This window comes from Cebus imitator, unplaced genomic scaffold (genome assembly GCF_001604975.1).
Source record: "Cebus imitator isolate Cc_AM_T3 unplaced genomic scaffold, Cebus_imitator-1.0 Scaffold557, whole genome shotgun sequence".
In the NCBI taxonomy this organism is placed as follows: domain Eukaryota; kingdom Metazoa; phylum Chordata; class Mammalia; order Primates; family Cebidae; genus Cebus; species Cebus imitator.
The window spans coordinates 447,467-466,612 of NW_016107872.1; the positions used below are offsets into that span (position 1 = coordinate 447,467).

The window sequence follows — 19,146 nt, forward strand, 5'->3', positions numbered from 1 at the left end:
TTCTTTTTAGAGAGTGTTCTGTTTCTAGGTAAACATCCTTATAGAATACATCAACATGCTGTCAAAATTCAGACTACATCACACGGTGTGAGAGTTTCATTGTCTCAGTGACATTGTTTTACTACAACTATGACTGATTTAAGATAATTTTTTTTTATAGTCAAGTTTGGTAAGGATTTTTCTTCAATGATTGCTCACCAGCCTCTCTCCTTCCTTATAAATTACTAGTAAAAGAAAAAATATGAAGCTTGTGGATTTTTAATCAATCTTGCACAGCACTCTGTACAATATATGCATTTATATAAATAGTGTCTGTACATAAGTATTGCTATAAGATTTGGGGGAGATGACTAAGTAATTATTAAGTAAACAACATGCTTTTCTTTTCTTTTTTTTTTTCCATTAGGTCTATCTTTTTTTTCCCCATTTATTTATTTTATTGCATTTCAGGTTTTGGGGTACATGTGAAGAACATGCAAGATTGTTGCATAGGTACACACGTGGCAGTGTGATTTGCTGCCTTCCTCCCCATCACCTACATCTGGCATCTCTCCCCATGCTATCTCTCCCCGCTCCCTACCCCCCACCCTCCCTCCCCTATTTCCCCCCAACTGATCCCAGTGTGTAGTGCTCCCCTCCCTCTGTCCATGCATTCTTATTGTTCAACACGCACCTATGAGTGAGAACATGCAGTGTTTGATCTTCTGCTCTTCTTAATCTGTTTTCAATATAATATAAAAATATTATATTATCATCTTAAAATGTATTTGGAATTATGTCACCTTTCTGTTTAAGGTGATCCAGTGCCTTCTATTGCCCATAGGAATAAATAATTGCAACATCTAGTCCATCATGGTTAAATATTTTCAAGAATTGATGCCTACTTTATCTCACCCTCTACTTGAGCCACTGAAATCCTTACTTAACTATTCTACAGAGACTGACCAACTGCAATTCAGTTTCACACTTGATCAAATTGCTTCCTAAATCAAGGGATTGGTCACTTCTATACTGTTCCTCTTTAGAACACACTTTCCTATTTGCCAATCTAATGTCATCATCTTAATGATGGTGGCATTTAGCTTTTCTAACTGCAGTATCTAAATGAAATGTCTCCACTACCCTCTTAGTAACATACATGCTTTCTTCATACCACTTATCATTCTTAAAAATTAATTTGTTGATTTGTTCTTTAGTTTTTTTTTTACACCAAGCAGAATATAAACTTCTTGGGAATGGAGAACTTTGTTCCACTTTCTACTCCTATACTGGGCACAAAATACAGGCCCAACAAATGTCTAATACATGAGTTATAGAATTTTCCTTTCATTACATGTATGAGGCCTAACATATTTGTAGATTTTGAAAGTCTCTCTTTGCTGTGGCATATTAATTTGTAGAATTAATTTTCATTTTCACTTTAAAAACTAAAACGATTTAAGCAAATTAAAGTAAAATTTTCTCAACACTTCTTGCTTTATAATAAACTATTCTAATACAGTGGTTTAAGGTAACAATCATTTTATTATATCATGATGTGGGGGTCAGGGATATGGGAAGGGTTTCACTGGGTGATTCTTACTGGCTTCTACAACTGGTTGACTGGAGTCACTCAGTGGTATTCAGCTGATAGCTAAGTACTAGAAGATTCTAAAAAATGTTTACTCACTAGCCTGCCAACCTGGCGGAGATGTCTGAGAAACTGAACTTGGTTGGGTCCCTCTCCTTTTTCATAGTCTTAGCCCCTCTCCTAATTGTTTATCCTGCAACAGAGTAGGACTTCAAAACTGGAATCTCAAGGTTACCAATCTAGGAACTCAGAGTACCATTCTACCATATTCTATTGCTTAAGCAGTCAAAGGTCAGCCCAGACTCAGAGGGAAAAGGAATAAACCTATTTGATGGAGGTATAGCAAATATTTTGTAACTATTTTTAGTTTGACACATGTATTAACAAGAAGAATGCTTTATTTCTTATAGAGAAATCAGATTCAAAGAACTAGATTCGACATGTGAAAAAATTACACCTGCCCAAACACCAGTAGTCATGTCTAACATGTACTACAAGCAATTCTTCATCTTAAATTATGGTTTCCTTTTTATTTTAGTTATTTTTATTGAGATGTAATTGACAAAAATTGTATATGGCATACAATGAATGCTTTGATATATGCATACGTGTTGAAATGCTCACCACAATTAAGTTCATTAACATACCCAACACTTCAGATAGTTATTGTTGTCTGTGTATATGTGCGTATAATTAGAACATTTAAGGTTTGCTCTCATAGCAATTTTCAAGTATACATCATTATTAACTATAGTCACCATGCTGCAAAATGTATTGAAGAGGGAGATTAAATAATAACATTAGTAGTCTGTAGTTGCTATATAATAAAGTTTACTGTATTGTGTTCAATAGAAAACCTAACTCCAGATCTTCTTGAAATTAACTAACTCCCTGTAAAAGCTACCTTAGCTATTCTCCCCACATTCTCAGCAAACTTCTGAGGCATCTCAAGCTCCTGTTTTACTTGCAGACCAGCTGCAAGTTCACAGGGCAAGATAATACCCAAAGAATGTGCAATGTGTTTCTCAAAATGCTATTTTCAAATGTAACATAGATCACAAGACATAACTTAATTAACTTTTCTTTCTTCTGGTTTCTGTAAACCTGTTAGCTGCTACAACATCCTGGATGTATAAAAAGTCAAGCACGGTTTCTGTTAGGTGCTTGGGATGTGAATCTGCTGAGCTGATGACCACTTTAATAAAATCCTCCTGTTTCACCCATTGGTCTCTCCAGTCTCCTGAATATTCTGTAATAGTGTCAACAGAATTTATCCATCCTGTCTGACTGAAACATTTTACTCTTTGGCCAACATCACCCCATCTCCATGTGGTTTTTTTGCTTATGTGAAAATGTAGACTCTAATACATAGAATGGAGTTTGATAAACTCAAATTGAAAGCTATTCAATGGGGATTTAAAAATCACAAATACAGCAAAATGTTTTACTTGTCACAGCTTCTGAGATATGCAATATGCAAGTATTTTCAGTTCCACAGTTTTACATCATAGATTTTATTTTAACACAGGATTATAGACTGGTTCTAAATTTTTAAATTAAATATTAAACACAGAAAGAAGAACAGAATGTTCAAGAAAACTGAACTTATCAGTCATGAATAAAACATCATTTTAAAAAACATCCATCCCCAAAATCAATGTCAGACTTAAATTTTCATCAAAATAAAGAGTGTGGAAGACTATATTACTTTGACCTTACTATACATTTCCTTAGTCACTTATAAAGTTATCATCTTTTAATATGTTTATTGGCTATACACTTGTCTTTTGTGTGAAGTGCTATAGAAATCTTTACTTCATTTTAGAAAAATAAAGCTTATTCATTTTTCAATGATTTATAAAGTTTATTTCTTATTCTGGACTTCAAGGCTTTAACAGGTATATTTTTTCACGTCTTTCAGTTGGTGGCATGTTTTTATACTCACTTTTTGATAAGCAGCAAATTCTACATTTTAATGTGTTTAAATTTATGAATTATTTTTAATGGCTTAAGCTCTTCTCACTTGTAAAAAATAACATATCTTCCTGCTCTAATTATATATGTATAATCTTTTACATTTTCTTCATAAAGTTTATAGATTTGCATTTTATGCTTGAGTATTTTTTCCTTTTGAAAGAGGTATTTATTCTTCCAGAGTAGATAGCAGAATTTCTCAGAAAAATGTATTGAAGAGTCAGTCATTCCCCCAATAAACTTCAGTGGCAGCTCAGCTATGAATTAAGCTTTTACATATGCATGTATCTGGGTCTTGGCGATATATTATATTAAATTACTCTAGTTGTTTATCTTTGTGCCTAAATCCTCTATCTTAATTACCACAAATCTTTTTATATGATGGAGAATTCCAACCACATTGTTATTCTCATGCAGGACCGAATTTGCTATTCCACCTGCTGTGGTATTAAAATTGCAGCCTCTGCTTTCCTTCAGAATGCATTTGCTTGGAGTGTACTTGCCTTTTCTTTTATTTTCAACCTTTAAGAATCACATTGCTTTGATGGTGACCTTTATTTATAGAAATAATTGACTTTTGTTTTGTGGTCCAATTTTTAGTCAAGGAAGTAAGTCCGTTTACATTACATAATATAAGAAATAGGATTTATGTTAAATTTTTGGTTTGGATTATGCTTATGATCTTTTCCTAATATGGTTCATTTCTTTGTGTAGTGTATGTATGTTTGTATGTATGTGCAGACATATGTATATGTGTTTGATTTATCTAATATTTTAAAAAATAAGTATATTTATACCATGGATTGGCTTTGTGATCCCTTTATATATTTTTGTATGCATAAAAATAAAGTGTACGTTATGTTAGCATATTATATATATATATATTACATAGCATATGCATACACACACATATATAGTGTATGTATATGTTTGATCTATAGTTGTTCTAAAGACTTCCTAATGTAAACCATGATAAAAATTAATGGTGTCTCCTTTTTCTTTTCTTCCTCTTCCTTAAAAACTTTGTACTAGTCATTATACTATAAAGTGTACTTTTGTAATCAAGCTAATGAACATATTTCTATCTCTTGAGTTTTCACTGTTGAATGATGTTTTTTCACAATGAGATGAGGCAATAGGCAATATTATTCTAATTTTTTTATTTTCCTCTTCTCTTTCATTTTTTAAAAATTAATAGGCTGTATGTCTTATAGTGTGAGGTTTACAGAAAAATTGAACAGCACATGTAGAGAGTAACTACATATTGCCTTTTCCTCTGCTCACAGTTACCCCTATTATTAACATCTTGCATTAGTGAGATACATTTGTTACAAATGAGGAGCCAATGTGAATACATTATTATTAACTAAAGTTTATAGTTTACATTGCAGTTTACTCTCTTATGTTGCGCAGTTCTATGGGTTTTGATAAATGTATACTGTCATATTTCCACCATTACAGTATCATGCAGAAGAGCTTCATTGCCTTAAAAATCCCCTATGCTCTGCCTGTTTATTCTTCTCTTCTCCTTGCTGCCTTGGCAACCACTGATCTTATTACCTCTATAGCTTTGCCTTTTTCAAAATGTCATGTAGTTGGAATCACACAGAATGCGCCCTTTTCAGACTGGCTTTTTTTTTCTCTTACCAGTATGTAGTTAACGTTCTTCCATGTCTTTCTGTTATAACATTTCTTTTCATAACTATGTACTATTATTGTGTACTATTACATTGTATGAATGTATCATAGTTTATCCATTCACTGATCAAAAGGTATCTTGGTTGCTTTCAAATTTTGGCAATTATGAATAAAGTTTCTATAAATATTTGTGTGCCAGTATTTGTGTAAGCATAAATTTTAAAATTATTTGAGTAGTACTAAGGAGTATGATTGCAGCAGTGCATGAATTCTTGTTGCTTCACATCTTCATCAGTATTTGGTGTTGTCTGTGTTTTGTATTTTTTGGCCTAGTTCTAATGGGTAAGCTAATGAGATAGATCTGAGTTCTAAGATGTATGCATAGCTTGTCTTTCTGTTTTTTTTTTTTTTTTTTTTTTTTTTTTTTTTTTTTTTTAACTAAACTCAGTATAAGATAGTATTCAGACAGTAACCAAAACATAGTGGATAACTGAAATCCACCAAGACTCTCCAGAGTAATTTAGTATTGAAAAGCACTCATAATCACCATCCATGAAATATTTAGCTAGCTCATTTAAACTCCCCCCACAATCTTTTTTTTTTTTTAGCTACTAAAGAGATAGAAGGATTTACTGAATTAAATTACTTTAGCTTAATAATTCTGCTGAGAATGAAAGAAATTGTCAAGAGACCAGCAAATACAAGAAGCAGAAATAAAACCACCTTTGCAAATATTATGACAGTGATAGAGGTCTAGCATGGCTGATTTCATCTTGCTTCTAGCCTCAGAGGCTGACTGTCCTCACTCGTTCCTAGGAGTAGGCGAAGCTAACCATGGAAGGAATTCAGTTTACAGTTTAACTTTGAAGCAAGAACAGTAACAGTTTCTCCCTGAAACTGACTCCCTCCTTGTTCTGAAACAATTTTTTAAGACTTATTGAAGTCCGCAAGACTAGGATTATGGAAAAGGCCTGGATTCTGCTAAGATGTAGGCATAGCTTGCCTTTCTATAACTGCTTACTGCGTGGGAGATCACAATATTTGTAGTTTCCTAATTGTTTATGTTGATAAAATTACCATTGTAGAACCTAAGATTCGTTTTTTGAGGTATTTTTTCGGACTTCTGCATTCTGGGGAACAATTGACTCCATCTGGACCAAAAACTCAAGACTCAGCTGGTCCTGTGGCCCTCACCCAGAGGCTGACTCAATACATCAGGGCCATTTTCCACATCCCTATGATTTTATCCCCAACCAATCAGTAGCACCCATTCTCTAGCCACTTGCCTGTCAAGTTATCCATAAAAGCCTTAGCCTCTGACTTCTTGGGGTGGATAACTTGAGTAATAGACTCCTGTCTTTCCATTTGGCTAGCTCTGAGTTTATTAAACTATTTCTTGACTGCAACACTGCTTTCTCTGAATTGGTTCTATGTATGCAGGAGGCAACGGGAACCCATCATGCTATTACAAAAGGTTGGATCTCTCATTGGGATTGTTTTGTTTCCAAAGACACACTCTAAAGAGAGGCATCTGGCTTAATCCTTGAATAAAATTTCATTATATTAACTATGGAGGCCAAGGCCATTGCCTCCCTAAAGGTTTGTTGAAAAATTACTGGGATAAAGTAGATTGATTAATGGAAGAAAAAGCATACAAATTTACTTAATGTGTATACACAGGAACACTCAGAATAAATACTTAACTTCCCAATAAGTTACAGAAACGTATATACCATTTGGAGGTTAGAGAAACAATGAAGGCATCTATCCTGTAAGACAGGTTATGGGAGGGAGAAGAGGAATTCTGTTGAAGGGCAATAAACAATTTCTAGGGAGAATGATTAGACCAGAGAACAGAGATTAACTTGAAAATAGTTTTCTTTGAAATTAAAAAAGTCCTTCAAGACAGTTATTATTATACTTGTAAAAAGTTCTGATGAGGTATGGTCACATCTTGGTCTTCTTTTCTGCAGTAGATAGTAAACTAACTGGGAAAGGAAATAAAATATAATTGTTTTCCTTAGTGGATCTGATCTTAGGCAGATTAAAAAAATAAAACATAACTTCAGCTTCCTTGGGAGAAATGGTGAAGGTGGTTCTTCAGAAAGACCTTGAGACTTCTTGGGTTCAGCATGTCAAAATGTCATATTGGAGGGTATTGGGTTTCTGAGCCCTAATGTTATGTTACATGGGAAGATGATTAATACATCTAAGACAGTGTTCTCTATAGCACCTTACTTCTTCTGTGTTCATGTGTATTGATTCCTCTATTTAAAGAAAAAAAAATGTTCTGTTATTTCTCCACTGACTAGTAGAAAAATAGCATGACACGACACAGTTTTATAACCCACAGAGAACAAGGGTCTCTGCCACCATTCAAGAAGTGGGTGTTAAATCAGGAAGACAAAATATAGAAGGTAACCAGACAGGCTCCCATCTGTGCCTAAAACTATCTGCACCAAAGGAAAGAATCTCAGTTTTGGAGATGTATATTAAGAAAGTAGCTTCAGAGTCATCCTTTGCTAGTGTCCCAGCATGACAGAAGAGCTTAATTATTTGTTGGAATTATGGTGCAAGAAAAATAAAAGGCAGAAAAAAAATTTTGTAGTGGGGTAAGCAATGTGGTTGAGAAAGAAGGACATGCAGGTACCCCCAAGCCATCTCAGAAAGAAGCAGATTTTAAAGCAGATTAAAAACAAAAAACCTACAGGGACTTCCATAATCAGAATGGGCCATGGGCACCCAGAGAAAGATGAATATTTCATTCTAACCTGAGGACATTGACCCAACCATTGCCTGCCTACGAGGATTTTGAGACCACTGTGGCAAAGAGCTTGAGGCTGGGAAGAGGCACATATTTATTAAAACTCTGATGAGGCATAGAGGGCAGAAGGAGGGCAACGTTAATAAGGACAAGCACATCAGTGTAGTGGGGTGATGAAAGGCCTAATTAAATCTTAATTGTCTGAGAAATTTTCTATTTATTTTCTCTAATTCCTAATCAATCCCAAGAACTCAACCTGCTCAAATATTGTTTAATTTGAAAGTATAAGCAAGATGATTTTCTGATTAAATTAACTTTCATTTCCCTTTCACGTACCAACCAGCTGCCAATCAATGTATATTTGTAGGCATCCAAACAAATTGTAACTGGGGCTGTTACCCTAAAACATAAATCTTGTGATCAGCTATACATTTTATTGTCCACTCTCAGTAATTATCTCAGTTACATTTATAAAACAATTACTTTTAATAGCTATTTGCTTTTTAAAAACAAGCAATAGGTAATAGGTAATATTTTCAGTTTGGTACCAGAATGTTAAATTTGGGGGCAGTTTTGCATTTGGTCTTGCCATTTGCCTATTGCCAGTTTTAATTGTCAAAAAAATTCTGCTTTATAAAAGCACATGAGATTGCCTTTTATATTAAAGAGTGTTATATAGAGAGCTATGGCAATCACATTTTTAAATAGACTTCTTCCTTAGCATAGCATAATGTCCTAAGTGTTTCTGCTAGAGAACAATTTTGTTTTAGTCATTTTTCACCAATTTTGCTACTGTACTTCATGTACTTATAGGCCTGATATGAATATACCATATGAATCAGAATTAGGGAGGGTTAAATCATGAACACTAAGATTAGATCAGTGTTCTCCTTGTCCCAACTTAGTGTCTATAAGCAATAATAATCTTTTTCTTTTTCAGTAGAAACAGCTATGATCAAGTTATGATGTTATAGCCACTGAAATGTTTGCATACCAACAATGGAATAGTTATTTCATTTAATTAAGATAGTCTAGCAAATATTAAGGAATTATAATAATAACATGCTGGTTGCAGTGGCTCATGTTTGTAATCCCAGGACTTTGGGAGACTGAGGTGGGACGATTGCTTACTCTCAGGATTTCAAGAGCAACCTGGGCAACACAGTAAGACTCCATCTCTACAAAAAAAAAATTGAAAATGTAGTCAGATGTTGTGGCACATGCCTGTAGTTCCAGCTACTCAGGAGGTTAAGGTAGGAGGATTCCTTGAGCCTGGGAGATGGAGGGTGCAGTGAGCCATGATCACACCACTGCACTCTAGCCTGGAAAACAGAGTGAGAACTTGTCTCAAAAACAAAAACAAACAAAAATTATTGGAAAACAATAGTAGCAAACAAAGGCAGTAATATAAATAAATCTATACATATGCCACAATGATATTGCCTGTGATATGTCTAAAATATAATCTATTGCAAAACAAATAAAATTTTTAAAACTCTTCTTGCTCACCGTATAGGGAGAAAGGTATTTTTTCACTTCAGAGTAAGTTATGGACTCATATATGATGAGAAAAAAAGATTTATTTGTGTTAATTATTAAATGACTGTCAGAAATCCATCAGGAAAGAGTTATAGATCACCCTGGGGACCCTAATTCCCTAATATATGTTGCAGGAATGTAGTCCTCATTTTCAGCAAATGTACAACCTTGAAGACAAACTGACAGATATAACATCATAAGAAACTTAGATATAACATTGTATGATCACTCCATAAACTGAGTTCAATTACGTTAGCCCTGAAAAAAATAAATGTCGTGAGGGGACAGGAAGCTATGGTGTTCATCAGAAGAGGTCGTAATGTTAGAAAGGCTGAGATGGGCTTTAGAGAAATGGCACATTTTGTGTAAGTAATGAATACAAGTGTTCAGACAATTGCAAACCTAGAAAAATAGCAAAAGCAAAGACATGCAAGTGAAAATTGAGGTGGATTTTATATGTAATGTAAAGCAGACTTGGACATCCACAGTAAGAATTATGTGTTAGGGGTTAGAGTGGATAAAATCGTTATGGGCAGTTAAGGGTGGTATTAATTAATCAATGAGAGCCAGATGAGAGTATTTAGGTTTCCAAGGTCAGGTAATAAATACATTTTTGATTCCTTGATTAAGGCCCTAAGGAAAATGAAAAGTCAAAAGAAAATCCAGGCCTTCTGACTAGAAAAAAGGTCCTTTAAAACACACACACACACACACGCACACACACACACACACACACACACTTCAATTTCTTTGAAAAATTATAGTTTAAAAGGTCATCTAAAAGCTAAGTAAAGTTAAACTGTGGAAAGCAGTTACAAATAAAATGCATTACCTTGAATGAATGTACTTCTTACCCTAAAAGCTCTGAGGAAATAGGTTATTGCTTCCTGGCCTGCGTGACTGATCTGATATGTGTTCAAGGTCATTTCAAAATAAAGAAAAAACTGAAGGAGACCAATAAAAACTCACCCCAGTTTATAGACTCCTTAGGGTACTTCCCCTCTGCAAACAATATTACTAACCTCAGATTTGAGGCAATTCACCTCTCCCCTCAGCCTTCTCACCACTTCCTTTCACAGCAAGGTGATTGATTAAAGGGGTTGTCAGGTTCTCTTTAATAACCAGAAGCACAGATGGATTGATTGTCACATTAGTGGCAACATTCTCAGAGGAAAGGAGTTGAAATAGAAATTCTGGTCAATTGCAGGCAAGCACAAATTACCTGTACTATCCACCTATTGTTTTTTGTTTTGTTTTGTTTTTTGTTTTGTTTACTCAATAGTTTGGTTACCAAAAGCAAGGAAAATATAAATTAGGTTCTTAAATAAGCTTTTACTTTGAAGCATTATCTTCCTAACAAATGTGGAATTCTAAAAACAGTGAAGTTAATAAAATTATCTGCAGAATCCTTTTGTATTAAAAATAAACATATTAATAATCATTTACATCACCAGAGACAACATAGTCTGTTCAGGCTTTTCTAATTTCTTAATGGCTTTGATGTATTAAATACAGGCTCTAAATGAGCATATTTTTAATCTCTTATAAATTACCACCAGAAATCTCATTTAAAAAGCTTCTGAAACAAAAACAATGTTAAATAATTTACTAGATTTTTTTTCTAATATCGTCTTTTAAATGATAAAACCAAACCACAATTAATATCCATTGTCACCATATGGATCACCAGTAATGGATATTAATTTGTGGGCTGACATTTCCCTTTTAACAGTCTTCTAACTAGATAAATTCCTGAACCTTCATGATGGATGTGCTCAGGAAAGAAAGTCAGTCTTATTATAATCAGCTTGGTTCTCATTGAAGTGCTGATTTGACGATAGAAATGTATCTATCATAGCATGTTTACAAATCTTTATAAAGCCTAGGTGCATGTAGTTCCTTTTAATGATATAGGAAATTGTATTGTTACTATTAACTGAAAACAATAAAAGGAGAAAAAATAGTATCCATTTTTTATCTTAGGTTTTCTATTACAAACCTCACCATTTGAATACAGGCAAAATTCTTCTACACCAATCTGATTATAACTTACATTTCAAAACAAAATGAATGCTATTACATTTAAAATGATCTTTCATACAACACTTCAGCTAGCTGTATGTTACAGAAAAAAACAGGCTAAGATTCTAAGCTTAGAAGGACAGAAGGACTATCTGTGTACTTTTTATACATCAGCTCCCTATTCCAATCACTGATCATTTAGTTTTCTGATTAGCTTTATATAGATATGGTAATACACAAGTTATCTAAAACACTTTATAGTTCATCTATAAGTATTTATGGATGCCATTGAACCTAATATATGCAATCTGAAATGGTTTCAGAACACCTTTGATTAACAATTTTTGGTCAAAGATGAGACACTAAAGCAAATATTATAATGTGTTCTTTTAAAAGTAATGAACTAGGAACTGTTAGTTAATTAAGAATTGCTGAATTATTGCTTCTGGGTTAAATTTTCGAAATACTTTTCTATGATAATCCAGTAATAGGCTATTAGCCCTCTGGTAGATTGTCCGCAAAGACAGCTGCTAACAGATCTTCCCATACCTGTGTGTACATGCTGTTCCTCCCAGCAAGAGATGAGATTCTTTTCCTCCTCTCTTTAAAGCTAAGCTGGCCCTATGACTTCTCTTGACTCATAGAATATGCCAAAAATGACATTTTGGGATTTTCTGACCTGAGTCTTAAGACGTCTTGCAGTTTCCTTTTTGCCTTTTTTGTTGTTGTTGTTGTTGCTGTCGTTGTTTTTCTTGAAAAACTGCCACATAGCCAAGAAAAACAAATAGCCTGCTGGAGAGAGGTCCTACAAAGACTGAAAAAACCCGTAGGGGATGGAAGGAAAAAAAGAGAGACAGAATAGTCCAGCCAGTTTCCAACCATTCCAGCCATCCAAACTCAGGTGTCGGACATGTGAGGGAAGCCATCTTGGGTTCTCCAGCTTCAAATAAGACCTCAGCCAATAAGACATAGAGCAAAGATGAGCAGCCTCTGCTGAGTCCTGAAAAAACTGAAAATCATGAGCAAATAAATATTTAACTAATTACTGGTTTTAGGCACTATATTCTAAGAAAGTTTGCTATGCAGCAATAAATAATTGAAACAAAACTCTTTACAGATTTTCATCTGAAGACAATTATTTTTCGTCCTGCTCATACCTTTCCCTCTTTTTTTTCCTTCCCTCCTACCTTTCTTCTTTCCTTTTCTTACTTCTTTCTTCCCTGTACCTCAGTGCTAGCTGCTATCTCAGGGGCTATAAAAATACAGATGGTAAAATGTGGTTTCTACTCAAACTGACTTTATGAAACAACAATGAAAAACATGCTTGCAAGTGTATAACTACAATAGAACAATAACAAGAATAAGAACACTAAGCTACACTACAGGAACATTAAGTAGTTTCCTGTATGTAATTTTATTATCTGCTGCTCTCCATGGTGTTGGAAAAACTTGTTTGAAAGAATTACCAAAAGAAGGATTTTGATGAGGAGGGGAAAAGTTAATGCTTAAGTACATTTATATTTTTCTCATCCACTTCTGTGCCAGATAAACCTGGAGAGAACTATTCTCCCAGACACAGTGATTCTAAGTTAATATCTAGACATAAGAGGAGAGAGACCATTGTTTAATTATTTAAAAGATATAATAAAAGATGACAGAGTTTGAGCAACTTAGTGAGTAATCTCCTTGGATAGAATGTCCTCCTCTTTTGCAAACTGTGCACCATTCCTATTTTCTAGCATTCATTTTTAGAAATCATAAATATTTATTAGCCTTTTGAAAAATTAAGTATAGGAAAACATAGAAGTAGCTTGCAAATAGAAAAGAAAAAAATGGGATAAGAATAACAAGGCTTCCGGAAATTGTTCCTGCTATTTCTGATGGTGTAAATAAGTGGCGTGAAGACCTTAGACAATTCTTCTTAGAGAAAACACTTACAGAAACTGGGCAAAAGTGTTAAAACAAATATTTGAAGGTAATGGAAAGTGACCCAAGAAAAAGTGAGAGGCAAATAAGAGGAGATTATTATGAAGAGAATGCTATTGCTTCTGTAAGAACTGTGGGTTTACTGTTTTTTTCTCATGACAGTCACAGGGACCCACCATCACCACTCTCTAACTCCCCCTGTGAAAAATTGGATCACGGGGAAGATAGCAGGATTTAGAGCAGTAGGATGGCTGGAAACTTAAAGAAAGGATTTTGAAAATGAGGGAGCTGTAGAAGGGAGGAAATCTAAAATATGAATAATGTATTTGGCTAAAAAGCTAGCATATGCATGTATTCTGTTTCAACTCCAACTGGGTCTGTCACAATTCAATTATGGTACTAATCACTTGAAGTTAGTGCCAACCTCACAAGTTAAAGCAAGTAGTTCTCAACCAAGCTACCCTGTTTCAAATTCCAGTCACTCATCAAGGGTTCCTAAGCCAACTGCATTTCTAACTGAAAAACTATACCTTTGTAGGTTCTTATGACTCTCTCAGGTTTAATTTACTAGAATGACATAGAACTCAGAAAAACTGTTCTACTTACAATTACAGTTTTGTTATAAAGTGCACAATCACAAGAACCAAGCAAGTGAAGAGATTCATAGAATGAGATCTGGGAGGAAATGCAGAACTTCCATTCTCTCTTCTTGTAGAATCACTCTCTCAGCACATGAATGTGTTTACCAACCAGGAAGTTCCATTGAGACTTTGTGTCTCAAATTTTATTGGGTTTTTATTATTTAGGCATGATTAATTATATTATTGGCTATGTGACTGAACTCAATCTCTATCCCCTTTCCGCTCCCCAGAGATGAAAAAGGGTCAAAAACCAGCCCTATCGCCACATGGTTGCTCCTTGCAGTGGTCAGCCCCCATCATGCAGCTATTTATGGATACATCGTTAGTCACCTCACTAACTTAAAAAATAAACTCTTATCACTCAGAAAATTGCAAGGATATAGAATACCCCTGCCCAGAATTTCAGACAAAGATCTAACAAGTTTATTATTATAAAACAGCCTGGGACATACAAGTAAATCCAGAAAAAAAAAAGTCAGAAACTGGAGAGAAGGTTCAACTTGAAGAACCTGACTGTAGATAGTGAGGTTTTTGAGTTACCGTACCTTTTGAGTATCTGTGATCTGTAAACCACATAAAACTTAAGCAGCAAAAAGAGGAAATAAGGCAGTTTTAAATCAATGATCTAAGTATTGTCAAACTTAAATAATGAAATCTATAAAATATGACAAAGTATAGAGTTTATTCAAGCCCAAAGCTTAAAGATAGCCACTCAGCAGCATATATTCAAGTTTCCGTGAATATATACTCTGACTAGCAGCAGTTATAAGTGCATTTTAAGGAAAAAGGAGAGGCAGTTCCTAAGTTGTTTACCAAGAATTTTCATTAAAATAACATAAACTTTTTTTTTTTTTTTTAGATGGAGTCTCCCTTTGTTTCCCAGGTTGGAGTGCAGTGTTGGGATCTCAGCTAGCTGCAACCTCCACCTCCTGGGTTCAAGCAATACTCCTGGAACTAACATAAGCTATCAATTGGCTATACATTGTTCTTTGTGCCACAAATTCTAGAATTATGAAGATAATGCGTGAGGCAGCTAGTCAAGTAAAAAGATATTTTTAAGGATTTGCTTCCTAGGCATGAGAGCAGAAGGTTTGACTAAAGTTCCATACTCTTGTGTCTTTGGGCCTGATAAATTTTGCATACCTCAGATAGTTCAGATTATTCTGACACTCTGACATATTTTTTGTGTGTGTGATTACTTTTTTTTTTTTTTTTTTTTTTTTTAGAGGTTTTGCTTTGCCCGGTTTGTGTGCAATTGTACAATCACAGCTCACTGCAACCTCCGCCTTCCTGGGTTCCAGCAATTCTCCTGCCTCAGCCTCCTGAGAAGCTGGGATTACAGGCATAAGCCACCACTAAATGATATTTTTCTTTTTTACTTTCTTCTTTTTTTTATCAGGATCTTTCAAAGAGAGCATACTGGATGAACTCAAATGATTTGGGCTCCTTTTATATTTAGGAACTTAGTTTTGTGTCATTAGGAAGGCTAATTTCTGAATGGTCCTGTTTCAAGATGAGGGAGTAGGAGAGGCAGAATATATCTCAGTTAGAAATTTTAAGAGCATCAATATTTGAATTGGGATGGTGTAACAGTGTGGCAAAATTGAGACCTCAGAAAAATTACTAATTTATACGGCTGCTTTCACTTGTTGAATTATCTCTAGTCTTTGGAATACCAGGAGTTTAGTTTTCTTGGATGAAGTAAAAAGCAAGAGGTACATGGTAGAAATATAATACACAGAAAAATTCTAATCAAAAAAAGAATTTGTATGACAGAAAGAAAAAAAGCTTCCATTTGGCAGTCAACTAAAAACATCATTAAAAAATTAAAACCTAGTCCTATAGAGATGTATTGTAGCCAGGAAATAATTTACGATTTAGTTCCAATTATAAGAAAATAATAAAAACTCAAAAACAATGGTAAGGGCTGGGATCTAATAAAAGATATACAGCAGTTTTCTGCTGAAACACAATTTTTCTCTCTTTAGCTCCCATCTCTATTAAAGATACATTTTGATAGGACCAATTTACTTAGATAAGTTTTGGTATTATACTTGACATGATTTTTTTTTTTTTTAATTTTACTTTAAGTTCTGGGGTACATGCAGATCTTGCAGGATTGTTACACAGGTATACACATGTCATGGTGGTTTGCTGCCTCCAACCACCGTCACCTACATTAGGTATTTCTCCTAATGTTATTCCTCCCCAATCTCCCCATCCCCTGCTATCCCTCCCCTAGCTCTCCCACCCTGCAACAGGCCCCAGTGTGTGATATTCCCCTACCTGTGTCCATGTGTTCTTATTCTTCAACACTCATTTATGAGTTAGAACACACAGTGTTTGGTTTTCTGTTTTTGTGTCAGCTTGCTGAGAATGATGGTTTCCAGATTCATCCATGTCTCTGCAAAGGATATGAACTCATCCTTTTTTATGGCTGCATAGTATTCCATGGTGTACATGTGCCACATTTTCTTTATCCAGTCTACTTGATGGGAATTTGGGTTGGTTCCAAGTCTTTGCTATTGTAAACAGTGCCACAATGGACATACATGTGTATTTGTCTTTATAATAGAACAATTTATAATCCTTTGGGTATATACCCAGTAATGGGATTGCTGGGTCAAATGGTATTCCTATTTCTAGATCCTTGAGGACTGTCTTCCACAGTGGTTGCACTAGTTTACACTCCCACCAACAGTGTAAAAGTGTTCCTATTTTTCTACATCCTCTCCAGCATGTGTTGTCTCCAGATTTTTTGATGATCGCCATTCTAACTGGCATGAGATGGTATCTCAATGTGGTTTTGATTTGCAATTCTCTAATTACTGGTGATGATGAGCATTTTTTCATCTGCTTGTTGGCTGCATAATGTCTTCTTTTGAAAATTGTCTGTTCATATTCTTCACCCACTTGTTGATGATGCTGTTTTTTTTTTCTTGTAGATTTGTTTTAGTTCTTTGTAGATTCTGGATATTAGCCCTTTGTCAGATGGGTAGATTACAAAAATTTTTTCCTATTCTGTTGGTTGCTGGTTCACTCTAATGATTGTCTCTTTGCTGTGCAGAAGTTGTTAAGTTTAATTAGATCCCATTTGTCTATTTTGACTTTGGTTGCCATTGCTTTTGGTATTTTAGTCATGAAGTCCTTGCCTAAAAATATGGAACTCTTCATGAATCTGTATGATATCCTTACACAGGGGCCATGCTAATCTTCTCTGTATCATTCAATTTTAGTATATGTGCTGCTGAAACAATCACATGTTGGCCAGGATGGTCTCAAACTCCTGACCTCAGGTGATCCACCTGCCCAGGTCTCCCAAAGAGCTAGGATTACAGGCATGAGCCACCGCCCCCAGATTATATATGCTCTTTGAAGAATTGTCCATTCATATCCTAATCTGACTTTTTGATAAGATTGTTTGTTTTTTTCTTACTGATTAGTTTTAGTTTGTTGTAGATTCTGGGTATTGGTTCTTTTTCAGATGTACAAGTTGTGAAGATTTTCTCTCACTCTGTGTGTTGTCTGATTACTATGCTGACGTTCCTTTTGCCATGCAAAAGCTCTTTAGTTTAATTAGGTCCCAGCTACTGCACTTGTTTAGGAGTTTTTGGTCATAAATCTTTGCCTACGTCAATGTGTAGAAGGGGTTTTAGATGTTATCTTCTTGAATTTTTATAGTTTCAGGAGCTGATTTTTGTATAAGGTGAGAAACGAGGGCTGAATTTTAATCTCCTGCATGCAACTAGCCAATTATCCCAGTACTATTTGTTGAAAATTGTATCCTTTCCCCACTTTATGATTTTGTTTGTTTTTCCTAAGATCAGTTAGCTCTAAGTATTTGGGGATTTTTGTGTTATTTATTCTGTTCCATTGGTTTATGTGCCTATTTCATACCAGTACCATGCTATTTTAGTGACTATGTCCTTATAGTAGAGTTTGAAATCAGGTAGTGTGATGCCTCCAGATTTGCTCTTTTTGCTTTGGCTATGTGGGCTCTTTTTTTGTTCCATATGAATTTTAGAATTTTTTTTCCTAACTTTGTGAAGAATGATTGTGGCTTTTTGATGGGGATTGCATTGAATTTCTACATTGCTTTTAGCAAGTATGGTCATTTTCACAATACTGATTCTACCCATTCATGAGCATGGGATGTGTTTCCATTTGTTTGTGTCATCTATGATTTCTTTCAACAGTTTTGTATTTTTTCTTGTAGAGGTCTTTTGCCTCCTTTGTTAAGTATATTCCTAAGAAATAGGAACAAACCAAACCCAAACCCAGCAGAAGAAAGGAAATAACCAAGATCAGAGCAGAACTAAATGAAATTGAAAAAAAAAAGATAAATGAAACAAAAAGCTGGTTCTTTGAAAAGATAAATAAAATTGATAAGCCATTAGCAAGATTAATCAAGAAAATAAGAGAGAATATCCAGATAACCTCACTAAGAAACAAAACAGGAGATAATACAACTGACGCCTAGGAAATACAAAAGACCATTTAAGGCTACTATGAACACCTTTATGCACATAGGCTAGAAAACCTAGAAGAGATGGATAAATTCCTGGAAAAATGCAACTGTCCTAACTTAAATCAGTAAGAATTAGATTCCCTGAACAGACCAATAACAAGCAGCAAGATTGAAATGGGAGTTAAAGTTACCAGCAAAAAGTAGTCCAGGACCAGATAGATTCTCAGCAGAATTCCACCAGACTTTCAAAGAAGAATTGGTACCAATCCTTTTGACATTATTCCACAAGAAAGAAGCAACCCTTCCTAATTCATTCTATGAAGCCAGCATTACCCTAATTTCAAAACCAGGAAAAGACACAACCAAAAAAAAGGACTACAGACCTGTATCCTTGATGAACATAGATGCTAAAATACTTAACAAGATACTAGCTAACCAAATCCAACAACATATCAAAAAGATCATCTTATGTTCTCACTCATAGGATGATCTTTTTGATATGTTGTTGGATTTGGTTAGCTAGTATTTTGTTAAGTATTTTAGCATCTATGTTCATCAACAATCTTGCATGTTCTTCACATGTACCCCAAAACCCAAAATGCAA

General features: G+C 34.7%; 1 non-coding gene across 1 annotated transcript; it reads right to left on the reverse strand.

Moving 5' to 3' along the window:
- Nucleotides 1–17,228: 17,228 nt before the first annotated feature.
- Nucleotides 17,229–17,334, reverse strand: LOC119469055. The gene has a single exon (XR_005197874.1). It is a non-coding gene; the product is annotated as a U6 spliceosomal RNA (small nuclear RNA).
- Nucleotides 17,335–19,146: the final 1,812 nt, after the last annotated feature.